Source organism: Pelobates fuscus, chromosome 2, assembly GCF_036172605.1.
Source record: "Pelobates fuscus isolate aPelFus1 chromosome 2, aPelFus1.pri, whole genome shotgun sequence".
In the NCBI taxonomy this organism is placed as follows: domain Eukaryota; kingdom Metazoa; phylum Chordata; class Amphibia; order Anura; family Pelobatidae; genus Pelobates; species Pelobates fuscus.
Window position 1 is genome coordinate 435,272,609 of NC_086318.1, and position 25,673 is coordinate 435,298,281.

General features: G+C 41.5%; 1 pseudogene; it reads right to left on the minus strand.

Annotated features, from left to right (window-relative positions):
• Window positions 1–233: 233 nt before the first annotated feature.
• Window positions 234–1,207, minus strand: LOC134586446 (uncharacterized; annotated as a pseudogene).
• Window positions 1,208–25,673: the final 24,466 nt, after the last annotated feature.

Below are 25,673 nucleotides of genomic sequence, written 5' to 3' on the forward strand. Positions count from 1 at the left end.
GCGCCCCATCGTGATATAGGAGGTATAGGCAATAATTTATTTCTAAATATGCCCGATTTCGTGGTTTTTGGCCGTTTTTGCTGTCTATGTAGCAGGAGCTCTGCACAGGCACGTCTTGTCAGTTGCTCAGCTGGCCACGCCCCCTTATACATCACATTCTTATTATTAAGAAGTGTTGTTGTTTAGTCGTTCGGTTGTGTCCGACTCTCCGTGACCATATGGACCATAGCTCGTCAGGTACATCTGTCAAACCCTCTGATCTCCAAGAACTTTATGTTCGTGGCTTCAGTGACCTCATCTATCCATCTCCGTCTCTGTCGTCCCCTTCTTTGTGTGCCTTCAATCTTTCCCAGCATCAGAGTCTTCTCTAGAGAATCCTGCCTTCTCGTTATATGGCCAAAATATTTGAGCTTCAGCCTCATGATCATAGCTTCCAGTGAACAGTTTGTCTTAATTTCCCGTAATAAGGATTTATTGGATCTTCTTGCAATCCAAGTGATTCTAAGCAGTTTTCGCCAACACCACAGTTCAAAGGTATCAATTCTATGACGCTCAGCCTTTTTTATAGTCCAGCTCTCACATCCATATGGTACTACTGGGAATACCATAGTTCTGATTATGCAGACCTGTATTGGTAGTGTAATATCTTTAGTGTTGACCAGCTTGTCCAAGCTTGCCATAGCTTTCCTCCCCAGAAGCAAACGTCTTTTAATTTCATGACTACAGTCTCCATCTGAAGAGATCTTGGATCCCAGGAAAATAAAATCTGTCACTGCCTCCACTTCTTCCCCATCTATTTGCCAGGAATTGAGATTGTGTTTGCCATGACCTTGGTCTTTTTGACGTTAAGCATCAAGCCAGCTTTTGCACTCTCTTCTTTTACCCTCATCAATAGGTCCTTTAGTTTTTCCTCACTTTCAGCCATCAGAGTAGTATCAGCCGCGTGTCTGAGGTTGTTGATATTTCTTCCAGCAATATTGAATCCAGCTTTGGATTCATCCAGCCCAGCCTTACGCATTATGTATTCCGCATATAAGTTGAATAAATAAGGTGACAATATACAACCTTGTCGCACTCCTTTCCTGATCTTGAACCATTCTGTTGTCCCATGTTCGGTTCTGACTGTGGCTTCTTGGTCCACATACAGATTCCTCAGGAGGCAGATGAGATGATCTGGTACTCCCATCTCTTTAAGAATTTGCCACATGTTGTTGTGATCCACACCTTCAAAGGCTTTAGAATAGTCTAGAGCAGAAGTAGATGTTTTTCTGGACCTCTCTGGCTTTCTCTATTATCAATCGTACATTGTCAATTTGATCTCTTGTGCCTCGTCATCTGTGGAACCCTGCTTGTACATCTGGTAATTCCCAGTCCATATGTTAGATGTACCAAACTCAAAAATAGAACATTTGAAACAGGACAATGATTACAGTGTAATGGTACAGGATGTTTCTTGGGCTAATTTAACATTATTATATTTGAAATATTTTAATATCCTTTTGATTAGAGGAGTTCAATATACTGGGACCAACAGCCACACTGCAGAAATATGTGACATTAGTTGTATAACAAGAAATTTCTGATTTTAATTTAAAGAGTAAAAGTCCAAGGATTGAATTGGCAGGTATTTTAGCAAGGGCATTTAAAAACAATTGTCTATTGGATATCTTATCTTGTCTAACAGCACTGTAGTTATTTCTTTTTCCATAAAAATGGTTTCTGACTTAACTAGAAAGAACTGAAACACAAACTAAAACGTGATACCTGTCTGTGCTCATTTGCATATCAAGACGGGAACTCTGAGATAGTTGTGGAAACATTATTTATGGAGTTCCTGTGCCCATGGGAAACTTCTCAAATAATTAGGTACAAACTTGGTGCCCATGCCATTACCATTTAAATCATAGAACATATATTTTCATAAATAATAATAATTATGACAATGTTAAATATGATTTTTAAAAAAAAGTAAATTGAGTTTGTGTTAAAGTGACACTGTAGGCACCCAGACCACTTCAGCTCTTTGAAGTAGTCTTGGGGCTGTGACCCTTTTGCACTTAGTGCTGCAATGTAAAACAGTTCCAGAGAATTGCACTCTTTAGATTGCAGCTCTAAGTCTGCCCTCTGTGGCTGTCTAAAACAGATCTTTAGTTGAATAACTAATCTAAACAGACCTTAAGTTGAATAATGCTTTCCTCTGGGGAGGTCTAATGCGCGCGCGGCCATTGGCGCGTATGCGCATTAGGTTTCCCCCACCAGCTGACGTCGGCGGGGGAGGAGCATGGGCGGAGCCTAACCCAGCACCAAGGGACATCGGCGCTGGATTAAGGTAAGTGGCTGAAGGGGCTTTAACCCCTTCAGCCCCATGGGAGGGGAGGGCACCTATTAAATCTACAGTGCCAAGAAAATGGGTTTTCAAAAGGAAATGCTGGAACTTATTTTGCCAGGAAAACAGGTTTTCAAAAGGAAATTCTGGAACTTATTATTTCTATACTTTTCTGAGTATACACTGGTCTGGGCGGAACTGGATTCCTTAAACCCATGTGTGGTTGATAAGCGCTGTTCTTATTTCTTATTTTGGAGTTACAGATGCGTTCGATCTGCTCCTGTCTGCCAGTATATCCTTGCAAATACCAATTCTTCTTGACTTCATTTGTCCATAAAATGAGAGACTTACCACAGCGTCCCCTGAACATGACAATCACACACTACCAATATGTAGTTATTAAATATTGCATTTCAGATTACATTACCTATCAAATCCATTGCAACATTTTTCTGTATTCCCAAACTTTTCATAACAGTCTGTGAGAAAATTTAGAGAAAGGCCAAGTGTTTTTTTTTTATCCAAAGTAATAAAGTAAAGACCATGTAGAAATACCAACAAAATTGCTTGGTCACTAACTCCCCCACATCCTTCAACTGGAAAATTCAGAGATGAATATCTTAGGAAACAGCCCATTCATCAACAGATCTGCCAGGTTGTTTGCGTTTCCGTTTACCTTGAGTCGAGCCGTTGAACCATTCACAAACATCAGCTTTCTATTAAGACTTGCTATGAATAGGCATTTTATCTTTCCACTCTGAGTGTATGCATGTGAGCAGAACAGAACGGATTCTGGAAATGGGAGCACTGTAATAATTCTGACATTAATTAGTTGTCAGACCACTCTTGGTCAAATTAGAAACTCAAATTAAAGTCAGCAATAAAACAGCATATACGTCTAGCAGACAACTAACAAACCTATCTAATGGCTGCTGGGGAAGGAACAGTGACATTTTTCTTTCCATTGGACTCTCAACATACTATATACACTAAGAAACATTATAACAGGTTACAAAACTCTGAATGGTGCAGTTTTTTAATCCCAGTGTCCCTACCAAGTGTGTTATAGTTGTAAATTTAGGAGAAAACTGGTGTAGGGGGTTCAGGATAATCCTGGTGTGTGTAAGGGGTTCAGGATAATCCTGGTGTGTGTAGGGGTTCAGGATAATCCTGGTGTATGTAGCGGGTTCAGGATAATCCTGGTGTGTGTAAGGGGTTCAGGATAATCCTGTTGTGTGTAGGGGTTCAGGATAATTCTGGTGTGTGTAGGGGGTTCAGGATAATCCTGCTGTAGGGGTTCAGGATAATCCTGGTGTGTGTAGGGGGTTCAGGATAATCCTGGTGTGTGTAAGGGGTTCAGGATAATCCTGGTGTGTGTAAGGGGTTCAGGATAATCCTGGTGTGTGTAAGAGGTTCAGGATAATCCTGGTGTGTGTAGGGGTTCAGGATAATCCTGGTGTGTGTAGGGGGTTCAGGATAATCCTTGTGTGTAGGGGGTTCAGGATAATCCTGGTGTAGGGGGTTCAGGATAATCCTGGTGTAGGGGTTCAGGATAATCCTGGTGTGTGTAGGGGGTTCAGGATAATCCTGGTGTGTGTAGGGGGTTCAGGATAATGCTGGTGTGTGTAAGGGGTTCAGGATAATCCTGGTGTAGGGGGTTCAGGATAATCCTGGTGTGTAGGGAGTTCAGTATAATCCTGGTGGGTGTAAGGGGTTCAGGATAATCCTGATGTGTGTAAGGGGTTCAGGATAATCCTGGTGTAGGGGGTTCAGGATAATTCTGGTGTGTGTAGGGGGTTCAGGGTAATCCTGGTGTGTGTAAGGGGTTCAGGATAATCCTGGTGTAGGGGGTTCAGGATAATTCTGGTGTATGTAGGGGGTTCGGGATAATCCTGGTGTGTGTAAGGGGTTCAGGATAATCCTGGTGTGTGTAGGGGGTTCAGGATAATCCTGGTGTGTGTAGGGGTTCAGAATAATCATGGTGTGTGTAGGGGGTTCAGGATAATGCTGGTGTGTGTAGGGGGTTCAGGGTAATCCTGGTGTGTGTAGGGGTTCAGGATAATCCTGGTGTGTGTAAGGGGTTCAGGATAAACCTGGTGTGTGTAGGGGGTTCAGGATAATCCTGGTGTGTGTAGGGGTTTAACCCCTTAAGGACACATGACATGTGTGACATGTCATGATTCCCTTTTATTCCAGAAGTTTGGTCCTTAAGGAGTTAAGAATAATCCTGGTGTGTGTAGGGGGTTCAGGATAATCCTGGTGTGTGTAGGGGTTCAGAATAATCCTGGTGTGTGTGGAGGGTTCAGGATAATCCTGGTGTGTGTAGGGGGTTCAGGATAATCCTGGTGTGTGTAAGGGGTTCAGGATAATCCTGGTGTGTGTGTAAGGGGTTCAGGATAATCCTGGTATAGGGGGTTCAGGATAATCCTGGTATGTGTAGGGGTTCAGGATAATCCTGGTGTGTGTAGGGGGTTCAGGATAATCCTGGTGTAGGGGTTCAGGATAATCCTGGTGTGTGTAGGGGGTTCAGGATAATCCTGGTGCGTGTAGGGGTTCAGGATAATCCTGGTGCAGGGGGTTTGATCATAGTTTTGCCAGCAGACCCCGGTCCCCAGGATTCTGATGATAGAATTAGTCCACCCATTCTCTGACCTTTCCTGTCACCTGAACCCCAGTGATATAGTCTTGTAATGTAGAAAACCCTTTCGAGGACCACTTGGAATGTGTGTCCTTTGAAGGGAAAGTGAGTGACACCCTTGGTGGCTGCTTTAATAAATCAAAGGATGGACATTTCATAGTGACCTCCTATACATCCAAGTCTGTTTTAATCCTACCCTGCATTGTAAATGGATGACTATAGACAGATAATAAAGTATCTATGAACAAACATTAAAACTCCAACAGTTTTTTTTTCCTTTTGACTTTCCTTTCCTTGTGCTACCTGATTCTTAAAGGGACACTATAAACGCCAGAATGCCTTTAGTTTAATGAAGCAGTTTTGGTGTATATATCATGCCCCTGCAGTCTCAATGTTCTATTCTCTGCCATTTAGGAGTTAACTCACTTTGTTTATACAGCCCTAGTCACACCTCCATGCATGTGACTTACACATCCTTTCTAACACTTCCTGTAAAGAGAGATCCAATGTTTATACTTCCTTTATTGTACAGTCTGTTTAATTTATAATGTATTATCTCATGCACTGTTAACAGCCTTCTAGACTCTGTAGGAGACTCATGTGTGTGATTAAAGCTAAATTTACAGAGCAGGAGATTTAAAAAAAATTTCAAAGCAAGTTAACATCAGAGTGAAAATGAAACCATTTTTTTCATGCACACGAAAATTACTTTGTTAAGCTAAAGTTGTTATTGTGCCTATAGTGTCCCTTGAATGGTTATGTCCCACCCTCTGCCCCCTTGCCTTTATTTATATTGATGATAAGTTCTTCTCTGCCCATGATAACTGCTATTTATCTTTTTTCTTTTATCTTTGTGGTAAATTTTATTGGCAGGTGAAACTGAACATTGCTTTAAGTTTTAAGTTTTGTTGGCTATACATCAGGCTAATTACTGTCTACTTTTATGTATTTCATGAAAACTACCACATTCAGGAAAATAATTAAAAAGAGATTGCTAAATATTGTCACAGGTAACTCGTGAATTGATGCCGATACCAGTTTTTCCCCATCACTGGCAAGCATTGTAGCCAGTACCCTAATCATTAGTACACTGAACAAACCATACCTTCAATTAGACTGGACTAATAGGTAATGGAGTTAGATAACTATTGAACGTTTCCCACAGTCCAATAAAACAGGCAGCATCCTACATCCGGATTCTGGAATAATTTAAAGATATCCTGTATATATAGAACGGTTTCCCTTTCTGTTCAGCTGCCATTTACATGGTTTATGTGTTCCTCGCCTTGTCTGTTGGGCTGTAATAATAATAATAATAATAATAATAATAATAAGAAGAAGAATAATAATAATAATAATAATAATAAGAAGAATAATAATATCAAATGGAAGGACCTGCGACCCCCGGCTGGTAATATTCATTCCGTTTCAGCCTGACGGCCCTGCCAGTGTTTATACCATTTATGAGGACCTCATGTTGGATTAATTAACTGGATACATTTGGCCTTAACCTGTTATTGCCGTAACACCCATAACGTCTCTGGATGCTAACGGTCAGGGCAGCGTTACGTATGGCACGCAATAGTAATAGATACCGTGATTAAGGAAAATCCCAGGATGCACCTGAAACCAGAGAAATCTGACAGCAGATACCGAGAGTAATTTCTTTCTTTCTCACTCATAACGCTAGACATTATAATGTCTCACGTTAGAAAAAGAGTCATTCAACATCATTAATACACACATGAAATTGTATGCTTATCACTTCTCTTGTTAAATGTAATGGAAGACCAGCATATGTTCCCAATTTAGGAGGGACAGTCCCTATTTTGGGCCCAAATCACTCCGTCTCTCTTTTCTTTCCTAATATCCCTCTTTTCTAGGAGCTTCTTTTGTTGGTGTGTCTGAGTGTATAACAGAGCTCCACAGCAACAATACTCCCAGTAATGGGTCTGAGTGTATAACAGAGCTCCACAGCAATAATACTCCCAGTAATGTGTCTGAGTGTATAACAGAGCTCCACAGCAATAATACTCCCAGTAATGTGTCTGAGTGTATAACAGAGCTCCAAATCAATAATACTCCCAGTAATGTGTCTGAGTGTATGACAGAGCTCCACAGCAATAATACTCCCAGTAATGTGTCTGAGTGTATAACAGAGCTCCACAGCAATAACACTCCCAGTAATGTATCTGAGTGTATAACAGAGCTCCACAGCAATAACACTCCCAGTAATGTATCTGAGTGTATAACAGAGCTCCACAGTAATAATACTCCCAGTAATGTGTGTATAACAGAGCTCCACAGCAATAATACTCCCAGTAATGTGTCTGAGTGTATAACAGAGCTCCACAGCAATAATACTCCCAGTAATGTGTCTGAGTGTATGACAGAGCTCCACAGCAATAACACTCCCAGTAATGTGTCTGAGTGTATAACAGAGCTCCATAGCAATAATACTCCCAGTAATGTGTCTGAGTGTAGAACAGAGCTCCACAGTAATAATACTCCCAGTAATGTGTCTGAGTGTATAACAGAGCTCCACAGCAATAATACTCCCAGTAATGTGTCTGAGTGTATAACAGAGCTCCACAGCAATAACACTCCCAGTAATGTGACTGAGTGTATAACGGAGCCCCACAGCAATAATACTCCCAGTAATGTGTCTGTGTATAACAGAGCTCCCCATCAATAATACTCCCAGTAATGTGTCTGAGTGTATAACAGAGCCCCACAGTAATAATACTCCCAGTAATGTGTCTGAGTGTATAACAGAGCTCCACAGTAATAATACTCCTAGTAATGTGTTTGAGTGTATAACAGAGCTCCACAGCAATACGGTAATACTCCCAGTAATGTGTCTGAGTGTATAACAGAGCCCCACAGCAATAATACTCCCAGTAATGTGCCTGAGTGTGTAACAGAGTTCCACAGCAATAATACTCCCAGTAATGTGTCTGAGTGTATAACAGAGCTGGACAGCAATAATACTCCCAGTAATGTGTCTGAGTATAGAACAGAGCTCCACAGCAATAATACTCCGGGTAATGTGTCTGAGTGTATAACAGAGCTCCACTGTAATAATACTCCCAGTAATGTGTCTTTAACCCCTTTCCAACCTCGGACGTACCAGGTATGTCCGACAAAAGACGGTTGTACGTCTGATTTGAAATCTGCACTTATCTGATCGCTGGCATTCCCCCGCCGGCAATCGCGATGTGGGGACTTGCATGGCATCCCAGGCAGTCCCGCTGCAGCTGATCTGGCTCCTCCGGGCCATGTGATCGCGGGGTCCTCGCGATTTGTGTTCCGCTGCGTCTCGCGAGTAAAACCGAACCACTCATGTACAGGTTTTATGGTGTTTTTAAAAGTTACAGAGTCAAATATAAGGCTTGCATTTCCTTTTTTTCACATTGAAATTTGCCAGATTGGTTATGTTGCCTTTGAGAACGTATGGTAGCCCAGGAATGATAATTACCCCCATGATGACATACCATTTGCAAAAAGGACAACCCAGGGCATTGGGAATGGGGTATGTCCAGTATTATTTAGTAGCATTTTTCACACAAATGCTAACTTTGACCAGCGTTTGTGACTAAGTGGCTACTAACAAATACTGGACATACCCCATTTGCAATACCCTGGGTTGTCTACTTTAAAAAAATATGTACATGTGAGGTGTGATTCAGAGATTTATGACAGATATCAGTGTTACAATGTCACTATTGATGCATTAAAAAATATATATTTTGAGGGGGCGGGGCCTGACCGCCGGCGGGATCAGACATGCTCTGTCTGAGCTACCGCTCCAGGGCCGAAAAATGGGCACTAACTGGGGGCCAAAACCTAACCAGCAACCCACACAGGTGACCAACTTGATCCCCAGTGACTGGGACACGCGGATCTACCCCCCAAGACCGCAACTGGCACCAACGGTAACCCGACAAGGGCCCGGAGTGTGCAGGAGCTTGAGCCGGGACAAGACGGCCGCTCTCCCGGATCTCTGGCCAGCGTCTGGCCTCCCCCCCCCCTCTGGACCAGGGGGGTTATCCCGGTCTGCATGTGCAGCCACTAATGCACCTACCTGGGCCTGGAACAGCCACCCTGCAGTGGAAAACAGATTGAGCGACACTCCTTAAGATGGCCGCCGAGTGCAAGCCATGTGCGCGACCTGCCAACATGACGGAGCCGATCGAGGAGGGGAGTAACCGGCCAGCTCAGGGTAAGCCCGGGGATGAAGAAATCTCTTAACACAGGCAGAGAGAGAGTGGAGCTTGAAGACGTCCCACAACTGACGACCCCTGGGTGAGCTATGCTATCATGAAAAAATAAAGGGTTGGCCCATGGGTTTGTCTAGTGTGGCTGGACAGGGAGGGGGTAACCCTCAAAGGTACAAAGTGCAAAGAGAGATAAATCTGTCCTTGAGATAAATACAATAGGTATATACGTATCAAAAAGAGACTTCCTAGGTGGTTATTGATATCGAAAGTGACGTAACTAAGGTGTAGCGTCACTGATAAGAAAGTAGTAATATTCTAGGGTAGAATGTAAATGTCAGTGTTTAATTAATCAAAACGACATGCCTAACGTAAACTGTCACCGATTCAGGGGTACGGTATATGCTGGCTGATTGAAAATATATCAGTCAGGGTAACCGACTCTAGAATAGAGAGGCGTATACGTAGAAGGTAAGGGGGGGAGAGGAGGGACGAAAAAACAACATAGAGCGTAAACAATAGTTGTTTACTAGATAATAGTATAGCTACTGAACTCCCATGTCCAAAAGGACCTTATAGAACTAACTCGGATGAGTTCATTTGGTAGTGGGCTGAAAACACCGCTTCAATCAATAGCGGAGTGATTTCTCACGAGTGGATCGTCTAAAAAAATCCTTAGTGAGAAAATAATAAAGATCTAGTGCACAAAGTGTCCACCGGCTTGTTGCAGATAAATAACCTGTCTTTATCCAACCATAATAGGGGCGATAAAGAGCGTAGCGTAAAGGCTGTTAGGTCTGTAGGTAAAGTATCCAATATCTAGCCCAGTGATGAGATTAGTATCGAAATAAGTACTAGGGCTGTATACAAAGTTACCACTGTTCTGCTTCACGATATCGAGTTTTGGTAAGACAGACAGCGGAGTAAATTGGCATACAATATCTGAGTATACAGTAGTCCTGAGTATAATAATGTACTCTACTGATAGATATACTGGTATCTATACTATGAACTAATCGGTATATAAGAGGTAATACCAATAGTCCGTTGCTGGCTGCTGCTAGATATTAATCCAGATGGTTCAATATTATCGTCAGTTTTACTTATTGAGCACTTAGAAATTAACAGAAAGAAAAAGTGCCTTCTTGGGCACTGGTAATAGTAAAGAGAGAGTATATAGGAGAGTTGCCAGTGTGAAAGGTGCACAGTGGCAGGAGTAACATATACGGAAATTAGTTTCAAAAAACCTCCGGTCGGTTTTGAAAGTCTGCATATACAGAAATTAGTTTCAGGCATATACGGAAATTAGTTTCAGAAAACTCCGGTCGGTTTGAAAGTCTGCGCTATTCGTCAGGGAACTGCATGCCCAGGTACTTTGGTCAGTGAGTATGTGAACAAGTATGATTGCTGTGGTCCGAGAGAGCAGTCAATGCAGGCAGTATGCTGACGGGAACGCCGAAATGTGTCTGAAGACCCGACGCGTGTTTCGCCCTGTTTAAGGGGCTCGCCCTGTTTCAATCAGCCAGCATATACCGTACCCCTGAATCGGTGACAGTTTACGTTAGGCATGTCGTTTTGATTAATTAAACACTGACTTTTACATTCTACCCTAGAATATTACTACTTTCTTATCAGTGACGCTACACCTTAGTTACGTCACTTTCGATATCAATAACCACCTAGGAAGTCTCTTTTTGATACGTATATACCTATTGTATTTATCTCAAGGACAGATTTATCTCTCTTTGAGCTATGCTATCATGCCACACGACATCTTAACCGGGCGCCCTTCCCAAGCGAAAACACAACGCCCTACACACCAGCCTAAAGCTAAAGCCCGAATGGGCATAGGATGTCTTGACAGCCACATTGCTTTTGGGGGCCAGCACCGGGCCCAACGGACTCAGGGTGAATCACCATTGAGGCTATGGGACTTACCGATCGGACAGACCCAGCAATGATGCCCAGCAGCCGGTGGCTCTCAAGGAACAGCTGCAGAAATGCAGAAACAGCGGATACAGTACAGCTAAAACGACGCCTTAACAGACAAACCTACTACACCATATAAATATTGCAATGTATAATCTCTGAGAAATGCTATCTGATTGAGTCTAGCTATACTAGCCTGTTAAACAACTAGAGTGGTATAATTGCATTACATGCGTGGTAAGCCATAATAGCTATGTTAGCCTTAAAGGACCACTCTAGGCACCCAGACCACTTCAACTTAATGAAGTGGTCTGGGTGCCAGGTCCCTCTAGGATTAACCCATTTTTTCATAAACATAGCAGTTTCAAAGAAACTGCTATGTTTGTGAATGGGTTAAGCCTTCCCCTATTTCCTCTAGTGGCTGTCTCATTGACAGCCGCTAGAGGCGCTTGCGTGATTCTCACTGTGATTTTCACAGTGAGAGTACGCAAGCGTCCATAGGAAAGCTTTCCTATGTGACCGGCTGAATGCGCGCGCAGCTTGTGCCGCGCGTGCGCATTCAGCCGACGGGGAGGAGAAGAGGAGGATCGGAGGAGGAGAGCTCTACGCCCACCGCTGGAAAAAGGTACGTTTTAAACACTTTCCCCTTTCCAGAGCCCGGCGGGAGTGGGTCCCTCAGGGCACTCTAGTGCCAGGAAAACGAGTATGTTTTCCTGGCACTAGAGTGGTCCTTTAATAAAAGCGAGTATGGGCGCCAAGCTTAGTTAAACTACCCAATAACCGCACTCGTCACTGGCACCTTGAGATAGTACATCACTCCCTCTGCCTCTCACCTAACTAGTAACCATAGTTTACAGGTGCACACCGGCTTGACACTAGCTGACTAACTATGCCTGTTAACTTTAACTTGATGCATATGCACAGGGAGGCTTCACACCTTACTTTGATGTATCATGTATGCCTAACTTTGATCTAGCATGCACACACTCATGTAGACTACAAGATCGAGGCCTACCTAGCATGTTATTATCTCTTTTGTTCTGACGTTTATAACAATTATAATTTTTCTATTAGTTAGTTTACTAACCCCTTTGTCTAGCATCTCTCATGAACCTGCTCATGCTCACTCAACCTAGACATTCCTGACTAAGATGTTAGAAACTGCATTTAACAAAAAATGTGCAAGAAATCTAAATGCCATGACGATGTCAATATATGTATACTGCATGTGTTTGGTCCGCTGTTGTGGCGTGACAAGCCTGTTATGTTCATTATTTGCACAATAAAATACAAAATTAAAAAAAATATATATATATATATATATATATATGTATATTTTGAAACAGCAATCCAATCTCCTACGTGTACTTATGGCCCTATAACTTGCAAAAAAAAAAAAAAAGATAAGAACATGTTAACATTGGGTATTCCTAAACTCAGGAGAGAATTTAGAAACTAATTAGAACAGGTGTTTTTTGGCGGTTGTGGATGCGCAACAGATTTTGGGGGTCAAAGTTAGAAAAAGGGAGGGCGGGGCCGGACCGCCGAGCTGGACAGTCTCAAGCACGAGCAGCTCCTTCAAACCAACACGCTTTAACCCTTAAAAACCATGTTTTTCATCGAGATTGCAGACTGGCAGCACGGGTCCCAAAAGGGGCACTAGACCCAGGGAGAGGCTGGCTCTCCCAGCTACAGTCCACTGGGGGGGAGAATTACGTTCCCCATGATTGGAGCCTTCCCAGGCAGTGAGCGGAGCGGATGGCCGCTGCTCCGCTATCCTGCCAGCAGCACCTGGCCGGGGGGCCAAATCGGCGCAGATCTGGCCCTGTCCCCCCCCCTCTGGACCGGCGGGGAGTGATTCCGGTCCTAACCCAGTGGCCACAACAACAACGGACCACCCAAGTCCCAGCAGCTTCACCACCGCAAGCTGCGGCCTCAGCACCTCAACTAAGATGGCGGACTCCACGTGCGCCAAAGACACTGAGAGGACCTGCAACGACTCAGCGCTCACAACACAAGGCGCTCACAGGCACAAGCTATCCAGCTACCCACAACAACCAGAGGTAAACTCATACAAGAGCACCCCAACACGACACATACCTTCTGGGATGCGACCCGGGGCTCCGACCCCAGTTCCAAGCAGGGCCGAAACAAGCGGAGGAGAAGGGGGCACAGCAAACCGGTACCCGCATCACAAGGTACCACACTGGAGGCACACAAGCAAACACCTCTACCACAGACATGCCGGGGAGCCGGTCTCCCACACAAAGAGCCGCACTCTACTCGTGAAAGAACGCACTTTACACCACAACCAGAACGAAAGATGTCACAAAGACAGCCGGGCAGCAGCAAGGCCCCGCAATGCCATAAGAGTGCCTCAACACAGCAGAGATCCGTGAATCCTTTCCACTCCACTACCCGGTCATCACCTCACCAGCGGTGTACCCGAAATCGTCGGACCTTCCTATCAAGGCAAAGTGTGGCGTGGGATGACAGCGACAACAGAGCTCCACAGGATAATACTATTCCCCGCCTGCCTCAAAGTGACAACCGAGGCAATGAGCAGAACTTGCAAATGGACATAACTTACCATATCAAAGTAGCCTGAAATATAAATGTAATTGAGCATAATGTTATTGCCTAGCCTAGCTTGAAGAGTACCTAGCAATATATGGTGGGGCTACCTTACCTTACCTATTAAGTATATACCACTGCCTCCCTTAACTCGAGGTTTAGCTAGCCCCCAGGACACACACCACCTGGTCAGCCACGTGTACTTAGATCTTTGGTCGGCTGCCTTACGAGGTGCAATACCATCGAGCTGTAACCCACTGGGTACGTCCCATTATACTAAGCATTCTTTTGAACGCATTAAAACTGCTTTGCAAAGTTAGAAACCAATCTTTATATGTAGACAGGATGAACAGCCTCTCATTTAACAATGTGCATATACTCTCAATCTACATAATAGCACCACATTCCTACAAGCGACACCTAAGCGACTATCCTTACTGTCAGTACTTAAAAGGGTGCACAGAATCTTGATTAACCAAGCTTGGTTACATATTGGTTATATATTCAGAAATATGTAAAAATGTGCGAATTTTCATGCCACTGTTTAACTTTTTTAAATCTTGAAACACGCTGTTGTGGCGTAAGTAGATACCCTGTAACCACCTGCACAACAAAAATAAAGAATTTAAAAAAAAAAAAAAAAAAAAAGTTAGAAAAAGGTTGTTGTTTTTTTACGTTTTCCATCATATTTTATAATTATTTGTATAGTAAATTATATGATATGATGAAAATAATGGTATATTTAATGGAGAGAAAAGCAGTATATAATATGTGTGGGTACAGTAAATGAGTAAGAGGAAAATTACAGCTAAACACAAACACCGCAGAAATGTAAAAACAGCCCTGGTCCTTAACCGTAAGAAAATTGAGAAACGGTCTGGTCACTAAGGGGTTAAACTACAATAAATGTGTTTAGAAATCAGTCTGTGTAAATAAGATACATTGTTCTTGTTATAAATTACTTTTTGTTGTAAAAAATTGTTATTAGTAAGTCAGTTAAAATGTCTCAGAACAGCCCCACCCATGGCCACATCTCTACTCACACCCAGAACAGCCCCCGTCCCTAACCACACCCCACTCACACCCCTAAAATGAAAGTGTCCCCTTTGCCCATTCAGTGTTTAATGTCATGTTACAATCCAGAATATGGGCCAAACTTAAGAAAATTTATATTGTTTTGTGCTCTTCCACCTCTTGCACAAAAGCCCTCTGTAAAGTTTCACTTTAAGGGGACAGGAGTGGTCCAGTTCACGTGGCCTTGCTAGGTGCCTTAAGGTATTTGCTTTCAATTTATACCTTATATCACACTAACAGGGCTATTTACGAAAGTGAGAATTAAGTGAATTTCAGATTTAAACCCAGAGTAGCCAACTGACAGCAGCACCGAGAATCAGCTTAGAGAATTTAATAAATGTTAAATTTACTTTGATTCCTCACCTTAGTGAATAATGCTGTAAGTGTAGTAAGTACTAGTGAGCACGGAAATAAACCGGGTATCAGATATTATTCATCCTGTATCCCGTTATCTTTTAAGTTTGATCAATGCTGTACCACTACAATGGACTGAACCAAGAGAATAATGAAGAGACCTCGATATGGTTGAAATATAAAGTTGTAGCATACAGGGGCAGTAAGAAGGCAGGAGTTACCTAAATACCTGTAATATGCTCAATGTATTTTGTTAACCTACACTATGTACTCTTAAATGCCTAAAACCAAGCCAAAAAAACACATTTTACAACAATTCTCCATTCACCTTGGGTGGTGGAGACTAACCTCTCCATGGGATGTACCACGGGCAGATAGTGGATGTGGCTCACATTATTAAATCCTAACAGTGTTTGGAAAAAGCAGGACTGGAAGAGACCACTGAGGAACTAATACTAGCAATGCAGGAACAGGCACTCAGCACCAGATCAATACAGCGGGGGTCTACCAGATCATAATGGACCCCAGGTGCAGACAGTGCAAAGAGGCCTCTGAGAAAATCCATAACATCGTAGCCGGATGCAAGATGTTAGCAGGGACAGCATACACTGAGAAACACAACTAAATTGCTGTGATTGTCTACCAAAACATCTACTCAGACTATGGACTGGACATGCCCATATGAGAACTACCACAAAGGGTAGTTGAGAATGACAGGGCTAAGTTCCTATAGCGCATCCAGATCCAGACCGACAAGCTAGTAGTGGCCAAACAATCCAACATTGTGGTGGTATATGAGGAACGGAAGACTGCAGTGGAGGTGGATGTGGTAATACCCAGTGACCATAACATCATGAAGAAGGAACATGAGAAGATGGACAAATACCAAGGACTGGAAATGGAGCTAGAATGGATGTGGAAAGTGAAGGCAGTAGTAGTCCCAGTTGTGATAGGAGCATTCGGGGCTGTGACTCCCAAGTTGGGAGAGTGGCTTCAACAGATTCCAGGTGGAACATCTGAGATCGCTGTCCAGAAGAGTGCAGTTCTAGGAACAGCTAAGATACTGCGCAGAACCCTCAAACTCCCAGGCCTCTGTTGAGGACCAGAGAATGATGAATACACAAAATATCATCCAGAGATGTAAGAGTCAATTTTATATTTATTTTATATATCAAACCCATTGTAACTAATGTTTAGAAGTTAGACGTGATCGTTAAAGAACCCATGGAGTTTCTGTTTTGCTTTCATTGAGATCAGCCAAAAGGGAAGTAAGCGTACATTACATACTGATACAGTTCAGTAATTTCATACCTGCTGCTTTACAGTTTATACTGAAATAGATGTATTTATTCAGAGACAGAATGTACTCTTCTCATAGCAAACCTGGATCATAGCACACTCTTATCATTGAGCAGTCTTATCATTACACACTCATTATGTAGTGCACTTTTATTATTGCACACTCATATTGTAGTGCACTTTTATCATAGCATGCTTTTATCATAGTACACTTACATCATGGTGAAATCTAGACTTGGGCACGGTAAGAAAATTTTGCTTGGCCAAACATTTTTCCAATAGTAGACTATTTTTGTGTCCTGCAATCAGTCTGTCTGTCTGTCTGTCTGTCTGTCTATCCATCTATCTATCTACATGATTCCTATCTCTATTCATCTGCATTTGTTTCAGAAGAGCATTCTGGGAAGCCTGATCTCTCAGAACGGCTGAGTCCAACTTCAAAGACAGGCTTTTCAAGATCTGCTTTGAGAGAGGTGGGTGTTGCACAAGTTCAAATTGTGAACTTTTTCTAAATTACTGGAGAGTTTTCAATATATTTTGCTTTCACCACAATGTTGATATATTGACATTTATACTACTACATAATTATGTGCATGATACACACTGGACCTGATTTAAAATCTTGCATGCAAATAGTATTAGTATGCCGGAAACATGCAGTTATTGAGGGCGTTGTATTGAATAATTTAATATTTCTGTCTCCTGCAGTGAATGCCAAACAGATATTTTCACAATGTTAAAGAAAGTATCTGAGCTGTTACAGATGTAACGATACAGAGAAAATGGACAGATTTTTCCTGTGTTTCCCCGCAAGTTTTTCAACGTGTTCATTAAAGAATTGAAGATTTTGCCAGTTTTAGTGTATTTATAATCTCAATATTAATAATGACAGGAGGCGAATATTTTTCATATCTGTCTTCACTGCGCTTTACAGCAGCAAATAGAAACTCATAGAACAAGGAACCGATCAAAAAGAAATTAATTATATGTTAGCAAAAACAGTAATGATTATAGCATGATGTCACCAGCATCATAAGGCAGAACATGTATGTTAGAACTACTAAACCATCATGGCTCAGAGAAGAAACATCGCAAAGTAAAGCTGAAAGCCCCCACAAGAGAAAGTGTGAAGAAGGGGCAGGGGCAGGGGCAGGGGCGGGGGTGGGGAGTGGGGGGGTCTTTTTGGGTGAGAAAATCAGCAAATTCACATCACAGAGAAATACCTAAAGGAAAGGCAAATACAATAACTGAATTAGGCAGGTATAAAACATCCACAATAATTAATAACGGCACACTTATCAGCAGAATTAAGAAATAAATTCAAGCCTCAGATCAGAAAGGCAATCAAAGAGTCCAGAATCGTGTTGTAAAATTGTGCAACCTTGCTGAGATGGAGATATGGTGCTAAGAAAGAATGTTCATTATTTAGAATAATACATTATTATTTAGAGTGTGTCCTCTTTTATCGTGCTACAAAAGTGCACATTTCAACCCCCCCTCCAGCTGTCAATCAATCAATCAGCAGGTCCTGTAACTTCCTGGTTGTTTAGCTCAGTGGAACTAAACACAATTGCCCAGAACACCGGCCTTGCAAAGACTCTTCTGAGAATTTTTAGCACAGTAATTACAAATCGAATCAAATAATAATTTATGCAACTGAAATACAATTTACAAAAATGCAACAAGAACAATGTATCTTATTTACACAGACTGATTTATGACCACAATTATTTATGTAATTTAAAGACACATTACTAGGAGTATTATTGCTGTGGAGCTCTGTTATACACTCAGACACATTACTGGGAGTATTATTGCTGTGGAACTCTGTTATACACTCAGACACATTACTGGGAGTATTATTGCTGTGGAGCTCTGTTATACACTCAGACACATTACTGGGAGTATTATTGCTGTGGAGCTCTGTTATACACTCAGACATTACCGGGAGTATTATTGCTGTGGAGCTCCGTTATACACTCAGACACATTACTGGGAGTATTATTGCTGTGGGGCTCTGTTATACACTCAGACACATTACTGGGAGTATTATTGCTGTGGAGCTCTGTTATACACTCAGGCACATTACTGGGAGTATTATTGCTGTGGAGCTCTGTTATACACTCAGACACGTTACTGGGAGTATTATTGCTGTGGAGCTCTGTTATACACTCAGACACATTACTGGGAGTATTATTGCTGTGGAGCTCTGTTATACACTCAGACACATTACTGGGAGTATTATTGCTGTGGAGCTCTGTTATACACTCAGACACATTACTGGGAGTATTATTGCTGTGGAGCTCTGTTATACACTCAGGCACATTACTGGGAGTATTATTGCTGTGGAGCTCTGTTATACACTCAGACACGTTACTGGGAGTATTATTGCTGTGGAGCTCTGTTATACACTCAGACACATTACTGGGAGTATTATTGCTGTGGAGCTCTGTTATACACTCAGACACATTACTGGGAGTATTATTGCTGTGGAGCTCTGTTATACACCCAGACACATTACTGGGAGTATTATTGCTGTGGAGCTCTGTTATACACTCAGACACATTACTGGGAGTATTATTGCTGTGGAGCTCTGTTATACACTCAGACACATTACTGGGAGTATTATTGCTGTGGAGCTCTGTTATACACTCAGACATTACCGGGAGTATTATTGCTGTGGGGCTCTGTTATGCATTCAGACACATTACTGAGAGTATTATTGCTGTGGAGCTCTGTTATACACTCAGACACATTACTGGGAGTATTATTGCTGTGGAGCTCTGTTATACACACAGGCACATTACTGGGAGTATTATTGCTGTGGAGCTCTGTTATACACTCAGACACGTTACTGGGAGTATTATTGCTGTGGAGCTCTGTTATACACTCAGACACATTACCGGGAGTAATATTACTGTGGAGCTCTGTTATACACTCAGACACATTACTGGGAGTATTATTGCTGTGGAGCTCTGTTATACACTCAGACACATTACTGGGAGTATTATTGCTGTGGAGCTCTGTTATAAACTCAGACACATTACTGGGAGTATTATTGCTGTGGGGCTCTGTTATACACTCAGACACATTACTGGGAGTATTATTGATGTGGAGCTCTGTTATACACTCAGACACATTACTGGGAGTATTATTGTTGTGGAGCTCTGTTATACACTAAGGCACATTAACAATATGTAGCTCCTAGAAAAGTTACAGAGGAATTTGGGCCCAAAATAGGGACTGTCCCTCCTAGATAGGGACACTTGGGTGGTAAGTCATTGTGCTGCATTTGGAAGTTTGTGATTGCACAATCAGAAAATCTGTGTGGGGTTAGAAGGCTGCAGACAAGAGATCTTCAGCAAGCTAATTTTTTTACAGAGTACATCTGTATAACAGTGTTTCTTATGAATTTATTTTTATTTGTGGAATGGGGTGTCCCTTTAAGGTTGTGGAGAAGTTCTAAGAGAATTAGGGATTTCTATCTGATGTAAAATTATGTAATTTTAGTTAACATACTGTGCAGCAAGAACCGCTCTCATTCTGGTCCTTCCTGCACAATGATGTCACGCTGCGAATGCTGTGTTCTGCTGGATACACTATAGGTGTGAGGAATCTTTACACAAAGGAACGATTGTGGTGTACCTTGCGCCTAATGTGCGTACAATTACAGTTATTACTATATCACCAACATTCCGCAGCGCTGTACAATAGGTAAAACAAGACAAACCATTATAACAAAACACGTTTGACATACAGGAACAGTAGGTGAAAACGGCCTTGCCAGAGGAGCTTTCAATCAAAAAAGACTAGTACTATCCTGGTTCCTTAGATAGCAGAGTTTGCCATTCAGCCTTTACACAACATAACTGGAAAGCCACGCCGGCGCAGCAATTAGGAGTTACAGAGCCGCTTTGTATCTGTTTTCTGTACCCCATCAGCTTCTGACAGCCACATAGGGAGCTGTAATGTAAAACAGGCCGGAGTATCTTGTAAATTGTCTAAATCACTGCGTTATTTTATTGTGCATTTACGACGCAAGTGTGAGTGATATAATATTAACCGCACCTCTTTTTCACACCTATTATATGCATATTATATGGATTTCCCAGAGATGTCTTGTTTTTTTTTTCCTTTGCTTTTTTTGTTTTATGTTTTACAGTTTTTGAGTCTTTTCAGAGCTCTCTCCACCTTAATTGCAAATAAGCTCAATAGGCTACAGGTCTCAGTCCAAAGTTATCCCCCAAACCGGATTTGCGTTCCATGTGTTGATAAAACCAGTATGTCCATTTATAGAATGAAGACAGAGGAATGTGCAAAGGCCACGCAAGGAAAATTCCTGCAGAATCATACCTAGGGGTAAAAACCATCCAGAAGACGTTTGTCTGGGGCATCGTCCAGCCACAAACTAACAAGCAAATACAGGGCATATGATATGAATTATGCAGTGATAATAACGAGGCATTTATGTTATTTCGAAGGAAGAAAGTAGCCCTACTATAATAGCAAACAGCCGATTTATTAAAACTGTCAGAAAGCGGAAAGCAATATAAACATATAAAGAATATAATAAAAAAAAAAATCTCTGTGATTATAATCAGCAGAACCTGGTGTCAGCTCGCTGTGCTCGAAATCATGCTCATTTAGGAGTATGTTCACTAAACATTTATACTGAAAATCTGTCTGGTAAATTAATGTCTAAACTTAATTATAATAATTAATACATTTAATTTAAAGAACCTCTCACCATTATTCCCAATTAAGCTATTTTGGTTTATGTGAAGCACATTCCTATTTCAGGCTATTTACTAACCAGTTGGGGGTAAACATGCTCTTGTCTAACCCTCACTCAACCCATGGATTTCATAAGGGTATTAAATGTAACAGGGGAATTAACCCCCATACCAAGTGGCTACTGGCTAGTGGTCCCCAAACGTCTAGCCACCCCCAATAAAAAAATGCCCTTCCAACCCCTTTACCCTGCTGAAGGTTATATCTCTGCTGTAGGTTTTTCAATATAGGCCCGTGTTAAAGTTCTGTTCTTTGTACATATTCCGATTCCTGTAGTTCGGTTGATTTTTAAACCAAACAACGAATACATGCGGCTGATTGGTGCAGATTTGGTCCGGTTGGCCGAATTCCGACCAGAATTTGACAATTTTCACCTAAATTTATCCATGTGGATCCAATTTGTTGTTTAGCGAATAACTCTCCTTATTTACTTGTCCTTATATTTAACAAAAGGCCCTGGGGAGATAGCGCAGCTAAGCGGACAAGGGCACATGTAGGAGTGTGGGGATAGATGCATGGGATTGGTTGGGAAGAGTCTGTGGGTGTGATTATGTTCTGTGAAAGACAGTGTGGGGGAGGTCTTACCTCAGTGCCACTTGGGATTCGGGCCAGCAAACAGCTTCCCTCCCGCCCACCCTATAGTATATTTCGTCACAGCTAGCCGGGGGTATGTCCTTGCCAATTGAGTTTGAGGTTACGTTTAACCCCTTCAGGACCGGCCTGTTTTTGCGATGTTTGTACGTTAAGGACCAGAGCAGTTTTAACACTTTTGTGGTGTTTGTGTTTAGCTGTAATTTTCCGCTCTCTCATTTACGGTTCCCATACAAGTTATATATTGTTTTTTTCAGGACAAAAGGGGCTTTCTTTACATACCATTATTTGTATTATGTCCAATATTGTATTTAAAAAAAATAATAAAATATGGTGAAAAATTAAAAAAAAAAACATGTTTTTGGACTTTTACTTGAAAAATCTTTTACTTATCTACAAAAGCTAATGAAAAAAACTGCTAAATAGATTCAAAATTTTGTCCCGAGTTTAAAAACACCCAGTGTTTACATGCTTTATTGCTTTTTTTTGCAAGTTATAGGCCTATAAATACAAGTAGGAAATTGCTGTTTCAATATATATATATTTTAAATGTATCAATAGTGACCTTGTAACAACGTTATCTGTCATAAATCCCTGAAACACACCTAACATGTACATATTTTTTTTAAAGTAGACAACCCAGGGTATTCAAAATTGGGTATGTCCAGTTTTTTTTAGTAGCCACTTAGTCACAAACACTGGCCAAAGTTAGCATTTATATTTGTTTGTGTGTTAAAAATGCAAGAAACGCTAACTTTGGCCGGTGTTTGTGACTAAGTGGCTACTAAAAAAGGCTGAACATACCCCATTTGCAATACCTTGGGTTGTCTTCTTTTGCAAATGGTATGCCATCATGGGGCTAATTCTCATTCCTTGGCTACCATACGCTCTCAAAGGCAACCTAACCAATCCGACAAATTTCAATTAAAAAAAAAGTAAAATCAAGCCGTATATTTGACCCTGTAACTTTCACAAACACTATAAAACCTCTACATGTGGGGTACTGTTATACTCAGGAGACTTCGCTGAACACAAATATTAGTGTATCAGAACAGTAAAATGTATCACAGCAATAATATCCTCAGTGAAAGTGCTGTTTGTGTGTGAAAAATGCAAAAAACTTCACTTTCACTGACAATATCATCGCTGTGATATGTTTTACTGTTTTGAAACACTAATATTTGTGTTCAGCGAAGTCTCCCGAGTAAAACAGTACCCCCATGTACAGGTTTTAGGGTGTCATAGAAAGTTACAGGGTTAAACACAGTGCTAGCAAATTAAATTATCTGGACTTTCGGCCTGGGTTGGCAGGCAGGTCCCTCAAATTGCAATCATTAAAATTACTTAATTAGGTAAAAATATTACATAAATACACATGTAGAATTTTAATATATATACATATTTATATATTTGACGTCTACGTGTATATTTATGAAATTATTTATGTAATTATGTATATGGACATATGTATATTTCGTATTGTTTTTATTTATTTATTTATACATAGATATATATATCATTACATTCTAAGTATATTTTGATATAAATATATATTTATATATATATCAAAATACTGTTAGAATAAAATTGCATATATAAATATTTTTTTATAATTATTAAAAATTATTTTTATTTTTTGTTATTTATTTTTATTAACATATTATTTGTATTTTATAATAATATATATATACCATATATATAGCAATTATATATATTGTATATATTCGTGTGTAATTTAAATATAAGTGTATTTTTATATTAATATACGTATATATAAATATAAAAATACACTTAATATGACATTATATATATGATACATATACATATATTATATATAGATATAATACATGTATATATATCATATATATATACACACATATTATTATTATTTTTTTACACTGATTTTACACTGTTTTTTTTTAACTTTATTTTTTTGATTTTTCACTTGCAGGGAGACTGCCTGTCAGCACAGACAGTCCCCCTGCAGGCAGATACACAGACACCTATTGCGGTCATGTGATCGAGTGATCACATGGCCGCAGGGTCCTGATCTGCCGAGGGGGGACTGCCCGGGCAGACAGGCAACCCCCCTGGACCGGGTGGAGCACTGATCGCCGCCGTGGGACCGACGGCGATCAGGTAAGTAGCCCCAGACCGTTATGACGGTTCAGGACCGTCAGCGGTCCAAACGCATGTTTTACCGCTGACGGTCCTGAACCGTCAGCGGTCCTGAAAGGGTTAAGTATATGGAATGAGATGAACAGGTTTTTAAGGTCTCAAACCTCCCTTGCTCCAAAGGTTAAACTTTAGGTTGCCTGAGGTCTCGTGCCCATCGAGCGTGGATAAGGTCGGCTGATGGCAGGCATTGGAAGGATTTTTTATGACGAGGGGGGAGGTGAGAGGGAGTGGTGATTAGGAACCACTCCATGTTTTTATTGGCAAGGACGGTTGGGTCACTGTATAACACTATGGGTGGAGTTATATATGTATATATGTTAATTTATGCTTATTTATGTCTAATGTTTTGGTTACAGAAAAGAAGAGATTTAATAAATAAAGTTATGGATGTGTTATGCAGTAATTTAGTTGTGATAATAAATGCTGTGGCCTGTTTCATCCATACTAAGTGGTCTGTCGTTACTGGGGGGTTTAATGGGGTTAGATTTTTGTTCTAAGCTGCATCGCGATTCCCCACTACGTACATACATGTGCATTTGTAATGTCAGATAAATAAAATGAAAGGCATTTTATAGTGTAAGGAAAACAAAGTTGCATTCCTTATAGTACCCTCTGCCTGCCTCCTACACCCCACATAGAAAGGGTTAAAAATCCCTTCCTGTACTCATCTAATTCCAGCAACAATGTCCCTCGACGTGGGGTCAGCCCCAGGGCCGGTGCAAGGATTTTTGGGTAATAGGCGAAGATGCATTTTTCCGCCCCCCCCCCCCCCTCTAAAATTAACATCTTCACCTATGTGCCTCCTAACCAGCCCCTCCCTCTTCCCCGTCCCTTAGTATTCGTCTCCCCTCCCCCCTCTTTTCCCTGTCCCTTGGTTTTTCTCTCCCCTCCCCTCTCTGTCCCTTGGTGCACCCCCCACCCTCTTAGCGGTCACACTCCCCTTCCTGGTGTGCCTCCTACCTGTCTTGTAGCGTTGCGGAGCAGACCCTCTACAGGAGCTTCAGTTTTCTCAGTGAGCACCTCCTCTCAGTCTAGCCAGGTACAGGAAACAAAAGCTCCTGTACTGCGCTCCGCTCCGCCACGCTACACTCAGTGGTGTATACACACTAACAGCCACACACACTCAATGACAAACACACAGACGTCACTGACAGACACAGACTCACTGATCTGACACACACTCATTGATTGACAGACACACACTCAATCACAAACATACTCTAACTGATTTGACAGACACTCACAAACACACACTCATACACATTCATACAATCATTCACAGACACACACAGACACATACACACACTCACACGTACACAGACACACACACACACTCACAGACAAACACATACACAGACACACACACAAAGAAACACTCACAGACAAACACATACACAGACACACACACACAGAAACACCCACAGACAAACACATACACAGACACACACTCACAGACAAACACATACACACACAGACATACACACTCACACAGACACACACACTCACAGACAAACACATACACACACAAAGACAAACACATACACACACACTGACAAACACATACACACACACACACTGACAGACACATACACACACACACTGACAGACACACTCACACTCACAGACAAACTCATACACAGACACACACACACTCACACATACACTTTCAGACACACACTCACAGACACACAAACACAGACAC